Raw genomic sequence first — 22,873 nt, 5'->3', positions numbered from 1 at the left:
ATGTATAAAATAAATAAGCAACAAGGGTATATTATACAGCACAGGGAACAATATTTTATAATAACTATAAATGGAGTGTAATCTTTAAAAATTGTGAATCACTATGTTGTACACCTGAAACTTATATAATCTTGTAAGTCAACTACACCTCAAAAAAAAGAATGAGATATAAAATATGTATAAATTAAAAAAGAAATAATAGTAGTTTCTTTCTCACTGATTTGCTGTGAGGATTGAATAACAATATTTCAAAACACTTAGCACAGTGCCAGGCATATAATAATAGCTCAATAATGGTAGCTATCATTAAGCTTAAAAGGTGAGGCCCTTTTGAAAGGCAACTGTGGTCAATAGACTAGTCAATGAGTAATCTAGATCAATTTGGTCAAAAATAGCTTTTTCAACAAAGATCAGTTTCAAAGGTCAGTAGAGAGAAGATAAATAGTTATGGAAGCATAAACTAAATTGCCTGAAGATTTCTTTTCAAATTGGAAAGAAAAAGGTCATTAAAGGGACAGCTGATGTGAAAACATATGAAGCATTACCCAGTGTCTTTCTCTGCTTTACCATTCCATTTGAAGAATTAAATTATCAGTAAATGCTTAGAGCAGTAAATATCCCTATTGAAGGTATTCCTTGGGGAGAAATGATGTCTCAGGGCTAATTGGGAATATTATGGAGATCTGGGCCCTGTCTACATCTCCGGCTCCTATTTACCATGTCTCTTCTCACCACATTCTAATTCTCCAGCCATGTGGAACTACTGCAGTGTATCAAACATGCATGCCCTCTTGCCTTCCATGGCCTTGCACGCTTGGCTCCTTCTGCCTGGGTACACCCCATACTTTCACCTGGCTGACATATTCTTCAAGACTCAGCTCAGGTAACACCTCCTCTGGAAAATCTTCCCCAGCCACTGCTCTTCTGGTTAGGGCATACTCCCAGAGGCTCCCAGCCTTCATTCTTGTAACATTTAACCCACTTCCTCACCTCTCTCTCCCACTCTGTTGTAAGTACCATAAGTAACTCAAGTCTTGCATGGTACCTGGGACATGATAGGGGCTCCAAACATGTTGGCGACTGCCTATTCTCTGATCATCTGCAAGCCCACAGGCTTTTGATTCTTCTCTCAAATTCTAAAGTGGAAGCAGTTAGGGGAGGCCCATGGATTTGGTGAAAGCTGCATTTTTACACCTGAAGCATAAATGAGAAAACTTGAAAGGTTACTCTTTAAAGAATATCATTAAAGTCAGTGTAGGATTCAACCACAGCAGATAATCTGTGCAGTGGTTTCCAGGCCCCAGTGCATGACACGATACTGGTCTGTGTGAAGTTTTCCCAAGTTAATGAGGATTCTTCTCAAAAAATTGCCACCTGCTTCGTGAGGCTACTCAGTGCTGTGAATGGCCTGAAATGGGGGGTGCCTTACATTTCACTTCCTCCAGTTCTCCCGGGACAGATGTCTGGTCTACCCCTTCCCATCTTCCTATAAATTGTGGCCATTCTGATTGTACAATTGAGGAAACAAAAGCAAAGTAATTTCCTGAAGGTCTCATAGTTACCAAGTTTTAAAATTAGGATACAGATCCATCTATCTGATTCCAGAGCATTTAACCACCATCTTCTTCAGCTGGCACCTGATCACATCATAGGCTTAGTGCCCAGAAGGACAGAGCCTCCTTATATGGGGCTGAGCTTACAAACCCAGGTCTATTTTACTATACTTGTATCCCAGACTGGACTGCACTAGTGCCTTCATATCATTTTGGAAGTGTTTTACACCTCCTAACTCTCTTCTCCCCTTCTTTATCCTGTGGAGTCCGCTGGTACTGCGTAAGGAGAAAACCTTCCAGTGTAGATAAAGAGGGACCTTCCTATCTTATACGATTATATTATACTTACTTACCCCACAGCGGGATCCACTCTGCACCTGGGGATTACAGTGGAATTCCTAGTGGTAGGGATAGTGTCATGTGTCCAAGCATTCTACAATAGATTCCAAAAATCTCTTTAAATAGTTAACTTGGACAAGAGCTTTGTACCAAGATAAGTAGGTTTTTAGTGGGATTTGGGAATTTTCTTTAATATGTAAGATTATTTGTTATAATTTTGGTATCTTCTTGGCATGAAATTTAGTCTTATATGAAACACTAGAAGACACACATAACTTTTAGGTTAAATTTTTGGCACTTTGTGGTTTATAAGTCAAAGCAGCAATATACCTACAGTACAAAATTCCTATGCAAAGAGCCCCTGGGCCCAGCTGCTAAATATTTTCTGGATGTGACTCCAGACACAGGCCTGGAGCAATGGTCATCCTGTCCTCGAACTGAAGAGTGCCTGAGAACAGGTGAGTTGGCTGGCTCTGTGGAAGAAGATGCAGCCCATTTTGCACTTAGAGAAGATGTTGTTTTTTCTGTTTCAGAGTAATCATCTTCACTGACAACATTCCTTCCCTGCAAAGTGAGCTGACACAGAGGTAAAATATGAGTGATTCAGAAATGAAAACCCATCGAGCGATGATGAAACAGACAGAAGCAGAAGGCAGACCCATACATACCCTCTGGCTTCTGCCTTTTAGGCCCACAGCAAGTCAGCCTTGCTGTTCCCTCGCTGGGAGATTATTCTGTGGTTTTGGCACAAGACAACGACCTGGGAGAGAAAGCAAAGTCTATGGATATGGTTGCCTTTTCTCCTCTAAGCCAACTAGTGCCTTGTTTTTCTGTGAGCCTGCCACTGTGGGAAAATTGCAAGAGTGTAAAGTTTCCCTCTTTGTCCCCAGCGCACTTCATTTACCAGCGAGCCAAGCTGGGAACAGAGCCGCCTCTCACAGGCCTCATGAATGACTCCATTTTCTCAGGGCAGCTCTGCCCGCCCATTGTCTGACTGTCATGCCCTCTTGTATAGGTGTTCCCTGCAGGCCGGCTGTTATGTAACGCCTGTGCAGGGCACATCTCGTGAGAGCGAGAGGATCAGAGAGAGAGAGGAAAAACCCAGAGGGTAACCAAGATCAAAATGTCTTCCTGGAGAAGAAAAAAAAAAAAAAAAAAAGACTAGCCATCTGTCAGCTCTTTTCCTGGGCTTGTTTGCCTGAGTGATAAACTTTGATTGCTGGCCCATGGCTGACTCAAGTGAGTGCTTCTGTCTATATTATACACAAGACGGAACATGCTGTACCCTCAGGCCCACGCCAGCACAGCTGCCACCTAGGTCCTCCTGTAAGACTCTGACAAGAAACCCTACCCCCTCTCTCTCATGGCCTAGGAGGAAAGCACTTACCCCCTCCTCACTCACCACTTTCTATGCCTCCTTCTCTTGCTACTCCATTGGCCAAGTGAGCCTCTCCGTCCTGCTTAGAGAACCATCCACCCCCTAAGACTTTCCTCTGGCAATTTCTAGGTGGCCTTGACTCTCCATCAGAGTTCAGTGTCGAGAGGTAGCTGTCATTTAATGTCCACAAATGGGGACCACTGTCCCCCACATTTACATCACCTGAATGCCATGTCCTGGGCTTAAATGTTATCCATCATCTCTTTTGGTCACATTACCAATATGGTGGTGACATGTAGCAAGGTGGAGGTGGTGTATGTCCTTCTTTCTCTATCTGCCCCCAGCATTTCCCCCAGGCTTTTGCTGCAGAACACCAGCTCTGGGGCCATGAGAAGAGACTTTATGGCAAATAAAATAGGATTGCATGGCCAGATATTTTGCATACTCTGTACCCTTTTTTGCATAGAGTATACCCTGCATACTCTACCTTCCTCTTGGAAAGTTGAAATGCATGCATCATAAAACCTGAAATGTTTGCAGTAAAGAAACCTACATCACTTTGGTATAACATGTCGAAACTTACTGGACTGTTAGGCTACAGGCTCCATGAGGACAAGAACTTTACCTGTATTTTTCATGGTTGAATTTGTAGTTCACAACCCCGTTGTAGGTCTTCAAAAAATGTCTTAAATTAAATTGAAGTGAATTTACTTGACCCTTTTTTCCAAGTCCTATCCATTAACATCTTACAGAATTAATGTGCCCTGGAACATACTGTAGTAAATGCTGGTCTGTGCCATTCACTAATACTATTAACTGCAATGAAAAGAGAAGAACAAGAGCACAGGTAGACAGACCCAAGATGAAGACTTTCTGGTCCTCACTTAGAATAGGCTGCAGGATGTTGCTCTGTCCACAGCACTTTAAGTGCATCCAGCTCACCCACGAGCCATTCCACAGGGAGGATGGTATATGCCTCTTTCTCTGTGGCTCTTCTGGACCTTCTGACTTGTCCCACCACCTACTTTCTTTCACTCACCCTGGTTCTTTGAAACCTCGGCTTTAGGAACTGCCTCACAGTAGGTTTTTCTGACTCTCCTCCTTGTTATAAAAATTCATGAAAACAAAATAAAACCTCTTCTCCATCTTCCTGGCTGGGGCTTCGGAGTCTGAAAAATCTAGATTTGAATCCATCTTCTGCCATTTACTTGATGTGAGGTTTTTAGAAATTTCTTGTACCTATCAGAACCTATTCTCTATAAGTAAGGATAATAGCACCTGTTATACAGAGTTGTCCTGAGAAGTAAATGAGCACGTAAGGCTTCAGCACAGTCCCGGCATTTAGCCAGTGTGGGGCACATGAATGCTATTATTCAATTGCTCTCCCCTCTTACCTGCTGCCTCAGTTTGGGCACATGCACACCTCCAGGTGAGCCTCTACTTTCCCTCTACTGGGTTAGACCCAGCTGGCAGGAACTCTGGTCCAGATATACTCTGCCTGTGAGGATGTCTCTCCTCTCTTCCCATCTGTCCACTCATTGTTGTTGCCTTCAATAGCCCCGTAGATTCACCCCTTCATCCCTTCTTATGTCTTCATTAGCAGACATAGTAATTCATTAGTAGAGTGTTTCATAGGTTACAAAATTCTTTCTAATACATCTCACTTAGTCCTTACAACAACTCTCTGCAGGCTGAGTTATCTTTTTACAGATGAGAAAATAAAAAGGGACTCAATGACTGGTTTGAGGTTACATAGCAATCAAACCTCAGAGGCTGAATCTGAACACAGGTCTGGCTTCAGATGCAGTGCTCTCCCTCACCACCTCACCACAGTTGCCACATGGGTGACTGTGAAGCACAGTGGGGTGGGTGGGGCCTATCCTCCTGCCCCCACAGGAACTTGTCATTACCATTCCATTTCTACCTCTACTTCCACCCTAGGATGTGGTCTTGCACAGCAAAGAAAGGACTGGAGAGAGAGGACATGGAGGGACAGGAAGATAGGAGGGGGAAAGAGAAAGGTAGACCAACTGATCCTCCAACCACATGTCTCAGATTCTGGGACTCAAGGGTTCCCAGTCTGCCCTTTCCAGGACAGTGGCACATGGGACGCCTATGTCCACATCCAGTAACAGTGAACAAAGATATTCAATGAAACATGCAGAAGAAAATTCTGATTAGCCTACTTGAGATTCCAGTATAAGGAATGTTATATTGTCAATGAGTAAAATACCTCAACCCTTCTAGGAGAACTTGTTTAGTCCTTGTTCTGTTGAGTACATATACTACACCTCCCACCCCCCACCCCTACACAGAGGCATCTGTATGGTACTAAGGTAAAGAAATGAACAAATGGTGGTCTTCCTTTTTAGATTGGTCTTTATACCACATCCTAAAACTAAATATATGAAACCTAGTGACAAATCCTTGATCATCTTAGGATCTAGGATGCCTTTGTCATTGTAAGTCGCAGAGCCTATAGATGTGAGTTCCTGTGAAGGAACAAAGCATGTCAGGAGCAAGAGGCATTCAAAAGTCATGGTAATCCTCAGCCAGCACCATGGACAGTCACCCACCTTTCTCCTGATCCCTGAGGTCAGATGCCCTAAAAATATAAGTGGCAAATGAAAAGAAAGAGACAAGTCTTCTTTCTCTGTAGGAAGAATCATGCACTAGGAAAAGTAAGGCTCTTGTGTTCTTCTCTAGGGCAGTGAACACTGTTGGGGAATTGGGATTGTAATACATGACACAGAGAAAGAAATGGTAGTCTCTCGTCCTCTGATGTGGAGGTACCGGGAATAGCCTGTCTGTCACATGCTTCTCTTCCTTCTGGTCCACTTTAATTCCTCTTTCTTTCTCCCAGCCTCCAAAGGGCCCTGAAAAAGTATCTCCAGTGTTATTTTCACACAGAAGCCTCAACACAAAGAGTTTAAAGCCCTCTGACTTATCATCCCATTCTGCCATCTAAGAGCACATCTAGAATCTCAAATTTCCACCTTTACAGAAAAGGCATCAAATGAGAGTCTCTGTCTGAACTCTGATGATGAGGAGTGTTCTGCCCATATATTCCTGCATGACAAACAACTCTAAAACCTTGTGACTTAGAACAACAACATTTATTTTGCTCATAAGTCTGCAATTTGGGAAAGATATGGAGGGAAACTTTTGATCCACCCTCACAGCATGGGAGCTGGAATCCTCTGAAGGCTCACTTACTCACATCTCTGTTACTTAGGTGGGAAGACACAAAACTGGAGGCTGAAAGAGCTGGGCTTCTTTGGGCATCTCTCTCTGTCTCCATGTGATATCTCCACATGGCCTTTCAGGGTAAGTGGACTTCTCACAGGTCGAATCAAAGTTCCCAAACTGTAGACTGCCTTCTATAACCTAACCTCAGAAGTTATTCAGTGTCACTTCTATTATGTTATACTCATCCAGGGTGTCACAGGACCCACCCAGGTTTGAAGGGAGAGGAGATAGACTTCACTCCTTGATGGGGGACTGACAGGTCCTGGAATAGCATGTAGGATGAGAAATATAGCTGTGGCCATTTTTGGAAAGTTTAATCTGCCACACGGAGTAAGTCAATGGAGGGAACATCAGTCTGAAGGTTACTAGTTTCTGAACTGTCAGACACTGGGCTAATAAACTTTTGTACTGCCTTTCAAGCGTTATAAGTTGTAAGGGAATAAAGCAATAAAACCAAATACAGGCCAAGTCAGTTGTAAAAAGCATCCATTCCCTTCATATCCTTCTTGCTTTTTCAAACCACTGGTGATAGGCATTGAAGCAGGCACCACCATTACTGTCAGCCAGAAAGCCAAGGCAAGCTGGGATTTTTACATCAAAGGCAAGAAGGTTGACAGTGATCCCAGGATTGATGGCAGGGTGAGGAGAACAAGACTAAATATTGCTCTTACAACTAGAATAACCAGCAAGGGTAGTTCTCATTTCTGCTGAAGGAAGGGTTTTACTCTGAGGAATCAGGGGCTTCCAGGACACAAATATAAGGAATTCGTTAGCACGTGGAATGAATGAAGACATAAAACAGTGTAGGACCCAATGCTACTAGAAGGAAGGTAACATATTAATAAAGGTAACATATTAACAAATAAAGCTCCATGCTGTGGGGCACAGTAAAAAAAACACAAGTCTCTTTCCATGAAGAAGGAGAATGAAAAAAAACATCAAAATATGTGAGGGCTCTAAAAAGAGAAAATGAGATCTCACTCTCAATACACCCATCCAGTTATGTAAAAAAATCAACTTTTCAGATAATAAAATAAAGATTAATAAGGTAGCAAATATAATATACCTTTAAGGTAGCAATAATATAATATTAATGCTTATTAATAGTGATTAAAATAAGAGAAAAATAAAACTCAAGAAACAACATAAACCACCTATTGAAATGACTAAGATACTTGGACAATATACATTCTAATTCTGATTAATCTTAATTATTATTCAATTAAATTCTTCAAACTGAAGAACGAACACCTAGAGGTTATTAAAGGTCTATTAAGTGCCACCACTAAGCTAGAATACCTTCAAGCTTATTACAGATTAGTGAAAGTGATAAATATAAAACCTTTTCAATATAATGAATTGTGTTTTATGATTGAGGTCTACCTTGGGAGCACACTGAAACATCACTTGGACTAGCCTGGGGAAGCTGATTCTTAAAAAAGGAGCACAAATTAAGCGGGTGAAGAAGTGAGGGAAGGAAGAGAAATTCATGCAGAAGGAATAACAGAAATGTTTGGAAGCATAGTATATTTGGTAATTTTAGAACATGAACTTCAAAAAAGGGAACATGAGCCTTGAGAGGTAGGCAGGGGCCAGGTTATGAAGAGTTTTACAAACTGGAAAGGAGCTGACATTGTCTTCAGGTGATAGGAAAGCACTGAGAGCTTTAAAGAATGCAGTGCTGTGTTTGATCACTCTGTGGAGGATGGTCCAGAGAGAATGGAGGTGAGACCAATTAGGAAGCCAGTGCTGCACTCCAAGTGGGCATTGAAAAGAGCCCACATTAAAGCAGTAAGAGTGGAGACGGGGCTTCCCTGGTGGCGCGGTGGTTGAGAATCTGCCTGCCAATGCAGGGGACACGGGTTCGAGCCCTGGTCTGGGAAGATTCCACATGCCGCGGAGCAGCTGGCCCGTGAGCCACAATTACTGAGCCTGCGCGTCTGGAGCCTGTGCTCCGCAACAAGAGAGGCCGCGATAGTGAGAGGCCCGCGCACCGTGATGAAGAGTGGCCCCCGCTTGCCACAACTAGAGAAAGCCCTCGCACAGAAACGAAGACCCAACACAGCCATAAATAAATAAATAAAATAAAAAGTTAAAAGTTAAAAAAAAAGAGTGGAGACGTCCAGGAGAAGGACAAATATGAGAAATATTTAAGTTAAAAACTCATCAAAGTTGGTGATTTGGGGTAGGATGAAATAAGGGATGACCAGTAGGATACTAGTATAGGCAAGTGGGAAAAGCAGTGGCACCAATTGGGGCAGTAAACAAAGTGAAGGAGAAGCAATTAAAAAGGGGAGAGGAATCTATACTAGTGCTTCTCCTCATAATCGAATGAATCTTTTATCTTTTACTAAAGATTGACATGGGGAGGAAAGAGCATGACAGTTGCTTCAATTCTTTGAAGGCTTGTGGGAATAAACAAGGCTGATATTTCTGTGATAAAAATAGATCTAACGATGAATTTTCCTGCTAGCCCAGTTTGTGAGACTCGGTGTTCTCGATGTTTGATTCCTTGGTAGGAGTATGGTCCCACGTGTATCCAACAACTGGGAGTTCACATGTCACAAATAAGGAACTCTCCTGTCGTAACTAAGGAGCCCGCGTGTTGCAACGAAGACCCGGTTTAACCGAATAAATAAATATTTAAGAAAAAAGGTTGAACTTACAAGTCTTTTCCACTCATACCATTTAAAAACTTTATCTTGAAAAGGAAACTTGGACAGAGAGGATATTCTGTGATATACTGGATGGGGGTTCCTTAGGTTGAGGAGTCTAGTGGTCCATGTAGAAAGTACCTTCATTAGCAATTGTATATTTCACCCCTTTACCTATTCCTTGTTTTACTCAACAAATACTATCTGAAATTCCTCTGCTAGGGGCTGAGAATACAAAGATGAACAAGATTTAGAGAACATACTTAAGAAATTCATAGTTAAATATTAAGAGATTATTTTGACTTCTGTAGCTGGCAATGTAAAACTCTGGTTCAATTTGAAATGCTCTGGTGTTTTTCTTTTTTTTTCTTTCTTTTTCAGTTAGAGTAAAGGATAGCTTAGTGTAAAACAAAAGAAACAAGTTCTGTAGCCAGCCTTATCTAAGCTATTCAAGATGTATGACCTTAGTGAGTTCGTTAGCCTACCCAAGTTTGAAAATGGCAAACTAGATATTTCAGGCCAATTTTCCTATTGATGATAATCAGAAAAGCTTAAAAAAAAAAAAAAAAAAAAAGTGAGTGCTAACAAGAGCGTGAAGAATTACCAGGCCAGTATAGAGGCCCAGAGCAGTAAACTGGTAGATAGGACTGCTTTAGCTTGAGAGTATTTGGTAAATCCTGAGGGGTTGGAGAGAAGCTAAGAGGCTAAACTAAGGGAATGGATTGCAGTCCAGGGGTGAAAAGGGTCAATGGTGAATCCCTCTTACTTTGAGTTGAGATGCTGAAGAAGTAAGGAAGAATTAGAATTAGACAAATCCTCCCAGGTGTTTCGGATTAGAACCATCCCAACTGCCTGGCAGAAGCAAATGTAAATCCTCTTTCAAGGAAGAACACATTTCTACAAACAGTTTTGCACATACAATTAGCTGAACATCTTTGTTTTGTGTGCTCTTTGGTAGGTGAGTTGTAGTTCACGATAAAAAGGGCTTTATACACACACGTACATACATATTTCATACGATATATATGTTAAGCACCTAGCCTCATGCCTGGCACATAATAGAGAGCATGAGATTGCTTCCCGTCCCCCATTCCTTCTTATTTTCTAGCAGAGAAAAGAGAAAAAGAGGAAAATGTGAATGTTCATAAACATCTCACTTCCCAAGTACAGGCACCGTCATTCTCTCGTTCTCTTGCAACAATTTTCTTGCCATGGCAACTGCAATCAAAAGTTGAGCCTGTGAAGAAAAGGAGGGATGTGGGCACTGCAGCCTAAACTCGATTACCTCCTTGCATGAGGACATCCTCGCTGATAACTAAATTGCTGGAGTCCTAAGTTGAAAGTGCCCATTAATGGATAATAGGTTTGTTTGTTCTATATTTTCTTTTCCCTTCCAAAAAACCAAAGTAAAACCTTTGTTTAAAGGCTTACCTTTGCTGCAGGTTGCAGTTAATCCTATCATCACTGAATAAATGGTTATCAAGCCAGACATTCTTTGTGCATCAGAGAAGCAAGAGGCCTGTAGTAGAAGCCTTGTCTGCAAGGAGATTGCGATGCGTTGGGGGGACAGGGCTGGGGGGTGGGCGCAGCGGGCTGTGGGCTGCTGGGAACGGCTAGCTGCTCCTCTGTTCACCTGCTCCTGCTCTGGCAGCCCTCCCTCGGCCTGCACCCGCTGGACTGTGTGTCTGCCTCCACCCGATCTCATGCCTCAGCTTGTTAGGCACAGCCATCTGACATGTTTGCAACTGGGGAAAAGGCTAATGACACTTGGGAACAACACTGAAGGTCTATCAGATGAGAAATCAAACACACCTGAAAATCAAAGTGGTACCAAAGACCATTTATAAATAAAATATCCCTTACCTTCCTTCAAGCCACATCCCACCCTCCCATATCTGCCCTCTACCCCCAACCAATTCACCTGAAAAATACCAGTCTTGGAAAGAGATGAAAGAGTGAGATTTCCAGGCCTGAAGGCGAGCAACAAGTTCAAAGGGCCAAATACTGAAATCACAAAGGACCTGGGAGGCTTATTTTCAGCTGATGTTGAAATTCTTTCTTGTGACCTCAAAGAAAATTCTGCCTTTAGCATAGATTTGTTCTGCAAGGGGGATCAGACTGAAATTCCTTATGGAACTGGGAAGAAGGTGGTGGACAGGGGGAGAGGGTCAGGAGAGGACATCTGGACTTCACTTTCTTGGACCTGTGGAATTAGGCAAGAGGCATTCTGCTGGTAGAAGTGAGAATCTCTGAAGACTAGGCTATTGATTAATTAACTCAGCAAATAGTTATTGAGGACCTAGAGTATCCCTGTGCTGTGCTGGGTACAGGAGAGCACAACCAGAGAGACTGTACCCCTCACCCCATGGAGTTATAAGGACAGGAGAGTGATGTGGCTCAAAACCAGGTCCCAAGTGGGCTAGACACCTATAAACACATGGGCATCGCAGGATGACCAGCCTTTAAAAAGAGAGGAAAAACAGCTGGAGAATTTGCAGGCCAGAATAACCACCAATTCCTCCATTTCAGGTCTGCAGAAGTCTGGCAGGAGGGCAAGGTGTGAAGAAGAGGGTGGCATAGGAGGCTGTCATAGATGACTTGCAAGCACAAAGACCCCACCTGAACATGGTCAAGATGGGCCAGGGAAAAGGGGAACCCAGGGATATGGTTGGGGAGATTGGTCATCTACATAAATGTATAAATTGTGTCAAGAACCAAAGAAATTAACTAAAGGCCAGAACAGTGCCATCTTGCAAAACAGCAGAAACTATTAGAGTAACACCACAGATACTTGTATGAGTATCTTCTTCCAGGAAGCCCAGAACTAGAGGGAAGAGAGAACACAATCGACAGGTGGTAGACTGACCATGCAGTGGTCAGCTAAGAAGGGCACACACTGCCAGTCTGCTCATGAGTGGGAAGCTGAAGGTATGATGTCCCATCTGTCTGGAGCAGGTAAGAGATTCACTCAGGGACGAGACTTGCCTGCTGGTCTGGTCATGCTATGATTTCCAGAATGAACTGGTACAGAGGCAGCAGAAAGATCTGAAAGGGGAGAACTTTCTAGTCTTGATTTTGCTTTGGATTCCTCTTCATGACCCTTGGCAAGCTTCCTTCCTTAACAATTTCCTCATGGCAAAGCATCAAAAACGCTCATTATAGCAATTCCAATCCATTACCTTTATCATGTTCACTGACAAAATTAAATAATGTAACACCAACATATCCTCTGTAATGCTCCCCTATGACATCATCTCTGATGTTTGTACAATGTTTCCAGCCAAATTAGAGCTGGAAGAATTGGACCTTAACATCCAGAGAGAGGAGGATGTGGTCATCTCCTTCCACAGGATGAAGTCATGGCCCTGCATAGTTGCTGTAGATGGTCCCGGGGCACACTGGGTAGGACCCAGCCAACTTGGAGAGCTGAGCCAAGCAAAACATCCCTCAGCTCTTATAGCCAGCAGGACCGCAATGCACAGATGTGCCCTAGTCATAGATTGCCTTGCAGTGGGATTTTACTCTTCAAATACATGTCTTTCTTCCACCACAGGATTGTAGGACAGCGGAGGACTGGGACTTGCAATTGTTCTCTATTTCTCCCTCAGTATCCAGAACTAATGCTTGTTGTTCATTAAATTATTGTCGATAGAACAGATTCAAAGGACATCTGCCAAATGTTGATTGAATGGATCCTGTGTGACAGGCACTGAGCTACAATCAACATTTTTTTTTAATGATGTTTTATGTATTTATTTATTTTTAAATTAATTAATTAATTTGGCTGTGTTGGGTCTTAGTTGCGGCACGCAGGATCTTCTTTGTGGCATGCAGGATCTTTCGATGTGGCATGTGGGCTCAGTAGTTGTGGCACACGGGCTCAGTTGCCCCTGGCATGTGGGATCTTAGTTCCCTGACCAGAGATTGAACCTGTGTCCCCTGCATTGAAAGGCAGATTCTTAACCACTGGACCACCAGGGAAGTCCCAGATGTTGTTTTTGTAAAGATCCAACAACTCTCTGGGTAGGTGCTTACAGTTACAAATTGTTTTAAACTGCTTTTCAAAATAGTCTACCAGATCTGTATTTCTCCCTAGAATAGCAGCCTCCCAGAATTGAGAGAGGAGGGCACCGTTCTCCGCCTTCACACAGACCAGTTCCAGCCCAGGGTCCACAGTGGGGTCATGCCAGTCCTTGTCCGAGTGAGCCAGGACCTGCTGCTGAGTGTGACAGGGCAGAAGCAAGTTACTGATGCAAGTTTTAGGGGCCACTAGGACCCCCCAATTCACTACAAAGACAAAGAAGGGAACTCAGCTTAAGAGTTTTACTAGTTTATTGTGAGTTGAATTGTTTTCTGAGATTCTGGTGATGGGATTGAAGGGAGGTGGTGTGGTGTTTAGGGATGGGGTGGTAGGAGAACAGGTAGGGAGAGTCAAGCAAGGGGAACATTTCAGAGGGACACTGAAACCATCAAATGTCATCTCAGGTGGTTGTAAACGTGAGAGCCGCACTTACAAACATTGTCCCTTTGATAAGATGAATGGAACAGAAAACCTGAGTGCTGTTATCTTATCACTTCTATTCTTAGGAAACAAACCTAGAAATGCTCCCTGTCGGCCAGCCTGGTTCTTATCCCACACTCAGAGTGCAGACCTGTAGACACCTGGCAGACCCAAGCAGGCTCAATACAGAGGGAACAGTCTTCTGCATGTCCTTTCCAGGAAGCCAAGCCTTTGAGGACAAGGTACCATGTCCTCTGAACCTTTATTAATGGCCTGAAAGCTGAGGCCAGGCTCTTGCTATGCTGACCCACAGATTTCCTGGAAATCTCATCTCGTGACTAAAGAATGCTGGCAGAGAGGTTCTGTGGATATATCCCCTCTGACCTCCCACTCCTCCCTCCACCCATATCCCAGGGCCAAAGTGGCCCTGCAGCTGAGGGTCACAGGGACATTCAGTCTTGCCATGACCTTTCTCTTCCCACACTGATGATCTCCCGCTAGATCTCTGTGAGAATTCAGACCTGCCCTGAGCCTGAATGAATTGGGGCATTGGCACAAGGTTGTGTCTCCACACCCCAAATGCAGGGAGACAAAGGTCTGCGGTGCAGTGGCCAGAGCTCCCTGAATCAGACTGGCTTTGGAGTGAGTCTGCTGGAGCAGGCTGTAACGAGCTGCTCCATCAGCCCCAACCCCTGTGGGACTGGGGAAGCTGTCTTCCCATAAAGCCAAGGAGAGATTAGAAACTTCTCCCTTGACCTCTCTGCTGCCCCAGAGGGTGACCGTCTCACTTATTCTCATACCACAATCTACCTGCTGCAAAGGGGGCCATACTTCTTCCAAGCCCTTTCCTGGGGCCACTTAGCCTGAAGCAAGACTATCAATTCAGTGATAGGACAACTCTGTTGAATTCCAGAGCTCAAGAGTCACAGAGTTCCAGAGTTGGAAGAGACTGGAGAGCTCTCTACTTCACCCCTCATAGATGTGAGTTACCACTGCAACACCAAGGCCAAATGGCCATCTATTTTTTTAAACCTCCTAATTTAAAAAATCCTATTTCTCCTTTCTCTGTGCTCTACAATCTCCGTTGCTATAGTCATTCCTCCTAAGATATGACATAAGACACAGGTATGTGGCCAGCCACTGTCCTGAGCATATGAAGAGGAACAAGATAGAGTGACCGGGTAGGCACATAAGTACATGCCCTGAGTGCTCTGTGGTGCCACGTGGCAAGTGCTACAGGAAGTGAGCGCCTGAAGCAGCAGGAAGGATTCCCAGGATGCCTGCTGCCTGAGCTGGTTGCTTTAGACAAGGAATGAGGTTTCCCAGATGGACAAATGGAAAAGGAGAGCATTCTAGTCAGAGGAACCAGCACTGATTCATTTATTTCCCCTTTCATTCATTTACCTCATATTTACTGAATACCTGCTTTGTGGCAAGATCTGCTCTAAGTAAGAAAATAAGAGTGAAGAAAGAAACATTGCCCTGAGGTAGCTTACAGTCTAGTTTGGGATATCGGTAGGAAAAAAGGCAACAATGACATAGTGAGTTAAGGCAAGAACACAGGGGAAAAAAATAGGTGTTTTAGGAGCCTGCAGGAGGGCATGAAATGAGAGAAAGCAGGAAGTGAGAACCAGCTTGGTAAGCTTAGGGGGACAGGCGGCGAGAGCATCAAGCCCACTGAAAGAATAGAGGGAATGCAGCTGCAGAGATAGGGTTAGAGTGTGGAAAGTCTTAGGTTTTATTCTGTAGGTAATGGGAGAAAGAGCTCTGAAGATGTTAAATAAATGAGTGATGTGATCCTATGTGTGTTCAAGGGAAACCACCCTGGGAGCGGTGTGGAGAACCGGCAGGGAAGCTGTAGTGGTTTTCGTGAGTCCTGCTTTTCTCGTCTCTATGCACCCTGCTATGTCAATTTCCCTCTTTAAGCATGATGCCAGAATGGAACAAAATACTGTAGGTGTGGATTGACCAGCAGAGATGCCATAAGATAACTAATTATTGTAGATACCACACTTCTAGGATGACAGTAGGTTTTGGTAACATATCGCTATGTTGCTTCATGTGGAGCTTATTATCAACATTAAATTCTGGGGTTGCTTTCTCATTTACTATGGCCTAACACTGGTTCCTTATCTGATATTGAGGTATTCAGTCCTTGCTACCAAAATGCAGGAATTCCCATTCATTCTTGTTATATGTTACTTTGTTAACTCTGCCCATTCATCTAACCCAACAGAATTATTTGGGATCCTATGTGTTCTGTCAATATATTTCTATCTTTCCTAGCTTTGCAACGTCTGCACACTGGACTGTCATTTCAATGATGTTTTCATTTGAGTCTGTGATAGAATTTTTGAACAGGCCAAGGAGAGAGAGGGTAGAACATGCCATTTATAGATTCAAGTAATAAAGCTGTTTCACAAGCCCATGTTTTGCCATCATGTTCAAAAATACCAGAAGAGTCTTTTTTTCAAACACCATGTTGAAATCTGGGCAAACTATTGCGCTGTCCAGAGACACTTTCTAAATAAAAGAATGTGCGTCATCTGGCAAAACCTGTTCTTGGTGGACCGATCTTGAATTCTATTTATCACCACTTTCCTTCCAAGGGTCCACTGACAATCCTTTTAGCCAGCTGTTCCAATGGTCGTTTTTCAGTCCTCATCTTACTTGACTGCTTGGCAGTTGTTGACACGGTCAATCCCTCCCTCCTGAAAACCTTGTCTTCACTGGCCTTCAAGATACTACCCTCTCCTGGTTGTGGTCCAACCTCCCTGGCTGCTCCTTTTGGGTCTCCCTGTGCTGCTGCCCCCTCCTCTTCACAACATTCAACATTGAGATGTGCTCCAGCTCAGTCCTTAGCACTTCCTCTCTTTTCTAGGTTTTAGTCTCTTGTTTTTTGGGTTTTTTAAAAAAATTAATTTATTTATTTTATTTATTTATTTTTGGCTGCGTTGGGTCTTCGTTGCTACGCGTGGGTTTTTCTCTGGTTGCGGTGAGCGGGGTCTACTCTTTGTTGTGGTGTATAGGCTTCTCATTGCGGTGGCTTCTCCTGCTGCAGAGCACAGGCTGTAGGCGTGCGGGCTTCAGTAGTTGTGGCACGTGGGCTCAGTAGTTGTGGTTCACGGGCTCTAGAGCACAGGCTCAGTTGTTGTGGCGCACAGGCTTAGTTGCTCTGCAGCATGTGGGATCTTCCTGGACCAGGGTTTAAACCCATCTCCCCTGCATTGGCAGGCGGATTCTTAACCACTGTGCCACCAGGGAGAGGTACATCCATTCTCATGGATGTACCTCTCCAACCTTGGCCTCCTCCCTCATCTCCAGACTCAGGAATCCAACTAGCTGCCACATGTCTCTTCTGGGATGCCAAGTAAGCATCTCAACTGTAACCTATTCAAGAAGAAGCTCCTCGTCTCCTCCCGCCCCCTAAGCCAGGTCCTCCTGTAGTCGTCCCATTTCACTTAATGCCCCTCCATCATTCCAGCTGATCAGGCCCAGATCCTTGACATTAACCTCTCTTTTTCTCTCATCCTCATTCAGTCTATTAACAAAATCCAGTTGTTTCTGTCTAGAATTTGACTACTTCTTAGACCACATCTCAGCACCTCCTTTGGCTACCAGTCTGATTCAAGCCATCATCACTGCACAGTTTATTACAAGAACCTCGTAACAGGCCTCCCTGCTTCCACTGAAGCCTCCATTCAGTCTGTTACACCATAGGGTGAACTTTTAAAATGTAAATCAGAGCATATCACTCCCCAGGTCAATGACTGTCCTCTCTCTAAGGACTATCCATGGTCCTCACAAGGGCCTGCAAAGCCCTGCCCGGTCTGGCCTCCTGTTGTCTCTCTGACCCCATCCTCTACCATTCTCCCCACAAGTCCCTCCACTGCAGCCACATAGGACACCCTCCTGGGCTCTTTGCACATGGCGTTCCATCTCCAGAGCGTGACACATCTTCAGGTTTTACTAAAAGGTCTTCTTGTGTCCAAGACCTTGCCTGACTCTCCTCTTTAATATTGAAACCCTCTCCCTCTAACACCCTGTATCTTCTTGCCCCACTTTGTTTCTCTCCACACCACATATCAGCAACCAACATGTTGTATATTTACTTATTTTTAAAAATTATATGTCTCTCCTACTAGACCTACTACACTGAAGAGGGCATGGATTTCTGTTTATTTTGTTCACTGCTATATTTCCAGGGCCCAACACATAGTAGGTATGTAATAATAATTATTGAATAAGAGTACAGTCAGAAATTTTGCCTGGCACTGATAGCATTGAGAAAATTCGTTTCTTTTATTTTCAAAATTGGAATGTATTTGTTTATCTCTGTCTTCTAAACTTTTCTCTGATTGCCATGGTGTTTCCTAGCCGATGTTTCGTATCAGATCAGCCATATACTGTAGTAATAGCAGGAGCAGCTAACAGTTTTTGAGCACTGAATAGGTGCCAGGCTGAGTGCTAAAAATAAATAGAATCTTATCCTTTCATCCTTCAACAATCCTATGAAGTAGGTATTATTGTTTTACCCATTTAACAGGTGGAAAAACTAAGACAGATTGATTAGGTAACTTCCCCAAGGTCAAACAGCTAGCAAGTGACAGAGCCAAGATTCAAACCCAGGCAGTCTAGTTCCAGGGTGTGTGCTCTTAACTATTCTTCTGAAGCTACAGCAATCCCTTCTTGAAATTTTTTCAGAATTTTGGAATGTAATATACTCAAGCCAGGAGATGTCAGTTAACTTGAGGAGTAAGTTTCACTCTTGCACACTCTTCATTCTTCGAGGATGTCAGTGTCTTCTGCTCTTTTTGGTTTTGAAATCATTCACTTTGACAAAGAAGTTGAAAGCAAAATAGATGGGTAAGAATGTTTTTCTGACCCTCAGTAACACCCGGATCACCCACCACTAGGGACAGAGCTAAGTCTCCTGTGTTTGTCTGCTCAAACAATGCTTTAAAAAGCTTTAAAAATCTGTGTTAACATTTTTCAGATAGCTTGCATTCCTGACATGACTCTTACAGCGCCATACCAGTCTTTTATAGTTTATGTTGTTATTGGTCAACAGCCACTTTTATACATGTTCTTTCTTAACACTGAGCTCATCTGAGAGTTTCCTGGGTAGGCAATTTTGCCTTTTTATTTACTGCCCCATGTTTATTAAGATGGCCCTTTTAGATCCCTCCCTCTCTCCTTCCATCTCAGGAGTAGCTGAGATCTCAATGGTAGACTCTCATTCTAGAATTCCCATTCTGATCCCACCAGAGTCATGTTCTCGGTCCACAGTGTGGAGTTGGTGCTGGGAGGGGCTCTCCAGCATGGACTACATTTCTCAGCCCCGCTTCAGACAGGGAACCCAGTGGTTGAGTTCCGGCCAATGTCATGAAGGCAGACATGATAAATACCGCTTGCAGGGCTGATCCAAAAAGGCCTCCTCCCTGGCTCTCCACGGCCCTCTTCCCCATCTGCAGCTGGATATCTCCAATCCAGCTCACTTCAGAAGCCACATGTTAAATGGGCAGTGTCTCTGCCAGCCTGGGTGCCTGAGTGAGCCCTTTCCCCATCAGATTTTGTGGGAGTACAAAATAAACTTGTATCATGTTAAGTCACTGAGATTTGAGAATTTGTATATTACAATAGCTAGGATCATCTTAACTAAAACAAATCATATCTGTGTTTCTCCATGAGTCTATTGAAATCTTCTCCCTACAGTCTGGAAAAATGCATTGAGCCTGTAGCATGGGTTTCTCTCCTCAGCCTTCACAAGCTTCACGGGGAAATGGGTACATTCCCCCCATAACCCCATTGCTGCCGTTTCACAAGCAATTCTTCTCCATCTCAGTGAGGTCCACGTCACAGTTTCCCTCGTCATGTTCCCCATCCTACCTTCTGGGAAAGAAAACTGTCAAAAGAAATGAAAGGTGGAGGCAGCTCTCTAAGCAGTTGGTTTGAGTAAGGGCCCACCTGGATCCCATTAAAAGAAAGAGGAGAATAAGAAGAACGTGAGGACTCAGAGAGGCGCCAGCGTTTGGTTCTTCCTATCAGGAAGCCTGGAATAAGCTCCAGGCCGTGTAAGGAACTTTGCACTGGGCCCTCAGGGCCAGGCCAAGGCCAAGAAGCAGGCACTTGTCCATCCTCCGTGCAAGGCAGCAAGAAGCTGCTGGCGGCCCCGACCCCCAAGGGGCTTAATGTGCTCTTCGTGCAGGCTTTATGCTGCAGCAACAGCCGGCGCATCCCCAGGACAGGCGGGTGAGTGAGCCCAGAGCTGGCGGTAGGGAGAACGTGAAACCAGGCTTCACTCCTTAGCCAGAGAAACACATGAATTCCTAGAAGGTCCAGTCCAGGTGCTCTGGTACCTCTTGGGCATAAGAAGGCTCCCAGGGGGAGCTTCAGAGAGCTCAGCTCAGCAAGAGGTGCAGGCTGGGACCCTGAGTTTAGAGCACCTATTGGTTGTTTAGCTTCAGTTGTTTGTATTTTGTTTTCTACATAAAAGGGGAATAAGGCAACCAATTTGCCCTGTTTGGAAGTAATATGAAGTATCGAAAGTAACTGTTATTAACAACAATAATAGACACGGAACATTTACTAAGTGCTAACCACTGTTCTACATACTTTACACAAATCAACTCAGTTCATCTTAAAACAAACGCTATGAGGTGGTGCTACTATAATCCCACTTTGTAGATGAGGGAACTGAGGTCCAGAGAGGGGACATATCTTTTCTGATGTCACACGGGTAGTCGTGGCAGTGCATGGGATTTAAACCCAGGCAGTCTGGCTCCTGAGTTCATGTTCTTGACCACCATGGGAGACCTCCAGGGAACACGGCAGTCAGTTTCCACGGGAGGAGGAGGAGGGCACGTGGAGGAAAGGGTCCGTGCCAAGGCTCTGACTATACCTTGCCCCGCCTCTTCCTGCCTTGTCTCCCTGCTGAGGGACTTAGAGAGGGCAAATGGCACCATTCCAGGTTCAAACAAGAAGGCGGCAGCTTTTGTGTGGTAGCAAAACACTGAGTTAGGAATCGGAAGACCACTTAGCTTTGTGATCTTAGGCAAGTGGCGGAAGCAATCAGTTTCAATTTCTGGATTTATAAAAGGAAAATATGCCCCTTGTAGGGTTGTTATGAGGTCTAACATGAAAAGGCCTATTACCATTCCCATCATTTAGTGGCACTTAACTGAGTTAGCTGAGTGTGAATCCAGGATTGAATTCCAGGGAGATGGGATACTGTGGGACAGGCAGGGGGCTTTGAGCAGGGAACACTCTACTGCACTAATGTCACTTGGAGGGCTGATGTCCACAGAAGTCATCGCATTTGGGCTACTACACGTTCCAGTCTTCGAGAACAAAAACCTTATTATCCCTGAGCAGACTGGAGCACAAGGGCATAGCAGATGGCCAGGGGGATACATCGCCCCGGGGAAGAGCAGGCTCTTGCCTACTCGACTGCCCGGAAAGCTGCTCTTCCCCCCACTAACTCTGAGCGCTGCCCCGTCAAACCAACATGGAAACTGACAAGGTTTGGTTTGGGTTTGCTTATGTTCAAATGATAGAAAGCCTTTTTTAGCATTCAACATGCCTTCTGCTTCCTTTCTTTTCTCTCTTGGACCGTCTATCAGGAATGAAGCTTTTTTTTTTTTAATAAATTATTTATTTATTTATTTATTTATTTATTTATTTATTTATTGCTGCATTGGGTCTTCGTTGCTGGGCGCAGGCTTTCTCTAGCTGCAGCGAGCGGGGGTTACTCTTCATTGCGGTGCACGGGCTTCTCATTGCGGTGGCTTCTCTTGTTGCAGAGCACGGGCTCTAGGCGCGCGGGCTTCAGTAGTTGTGGCTCGCAGGCTCTAGAGCACAGGCTCAGTAGTTGTGGCTCGCGGGCTTAGTTGCTCCAAGGCATGTGGGATCTTCCCAGACCAGGGCTCGAACCCATGTCCCCTGCATTGACAGGCAGATTCTTAACCACTGCGCCACCAGGGAAGCCCCAAGCTTTTTTTTTTTTTTTCTTTTTTTCTGGTTGCACCGTGCCGCATGCAGGATCTTAGTTCTCCAACCAGGGATCAAACCCGTGCCCCCTGCAATGGTAGCACAAAGTCTTAACCACTGGACCACCAGGGAAGTCCCTGGTTTGGTTTGGTTTTGGTTTTGGTAATTATTGTTACTTCTGCTGCTTGCTACTGGGATAATGGACTGGACAATGGGCTTCTTGCCTAGACAGACAAGATAGGGATCCAGCTGGGCTTTCAGCCTCCACTTGGGGTTTTCATGCATTCCATGTTCCCACATCATTTGGGATCTGACCCTATGGGTGATTTTGTCCCTACTCAGGCCACCATCTGTCTCGTGGGCTGTTACAGTTCTCAGGGTCCCCACTCTCTTTTTTTTTTTTTTTTAATTTATTTTATTTATTTACTTTTGGCTGTGTTGGGTCTTCGTTTCTGTGCGAGGGCTTTCTCTAGTTGCGGCGAGCGGGGGCCACTCTTCATCGTGGTGCGCGGGCCTCTCACTATCGCGGCCTCTCTTGTTGCGGAGCACAGGCTCCAGACGCGCAGGCTCAGTAGTTGTGGCTCATGGGCCTAGTTGCTCTGCGGCATGTGGGATCTTCCCAGACCAGGGCTCGAACCCGTGTCCCCTGCATTAGCAGGCAGATTCTCAACCACTGTGCCACCAGGGAAGCCCCCCCACTCTCTTGATACGATTCATGCTCAGCAGGCCCATGTTCTACTCCCCGAGCCTAGAAGGCCCATTCATTAGGTGTGTCTGCACCACAGGTGCTGTGTGTGTAGCCGAGAGCACAGGGCTTAGAGCAGGTGTGAGTGTGTGTGACAGTTGTCTGAGGTTTCAGGCATGTCACCCAGAGCTCATTTAAACAAATACTCAGGACTAGTTAGAGCAGGAAACCATGAGCGTCTGCTATGGCTGGCCTGGGAGATTTCCTTTTACTTACACGAGTCCATTCCTGAGTCAGAGGTGATCCCTGCTTCTTCAGCGGGTTTCAGGATACCAAGTGTAAGATGCAGTATCAGAATCCAGCATCTGCAGAGCCAGCAGGCTTCTCTGAGAGGATCTGGGCTCCTGGCAGGAGGGGAGGAGATGTATTTTTCTGGCACGTGCGCCAGGTCCTTCAATGACCAAAAGGCCTTGGTTAGCGTGATGGGCTTGATACTCCGTCCTCTGTGGCTTTGTGAAGGAAAGT

Source organism: Balaenoptera ricei, chromosome 1, assembly GCF_028023285.1.
Source record: "Balaenoptera ricei isolate mBalRic1 chromosome 1, mBalRic1.hap2, whole genome shotgun sequence".
In the NCBI taxonomy this organism is placed as follows: Eukaryota; Metazoa; Chordata; class Mammalia; order Artiodactyla; family Balaenopteridae; genus Balaenoptera; species Balaenoptera ricei.
The sequence above is the reverse complement of the archived record's forward strand: the minus strand, read 5'-3'. Positions refer to the sequence as shown.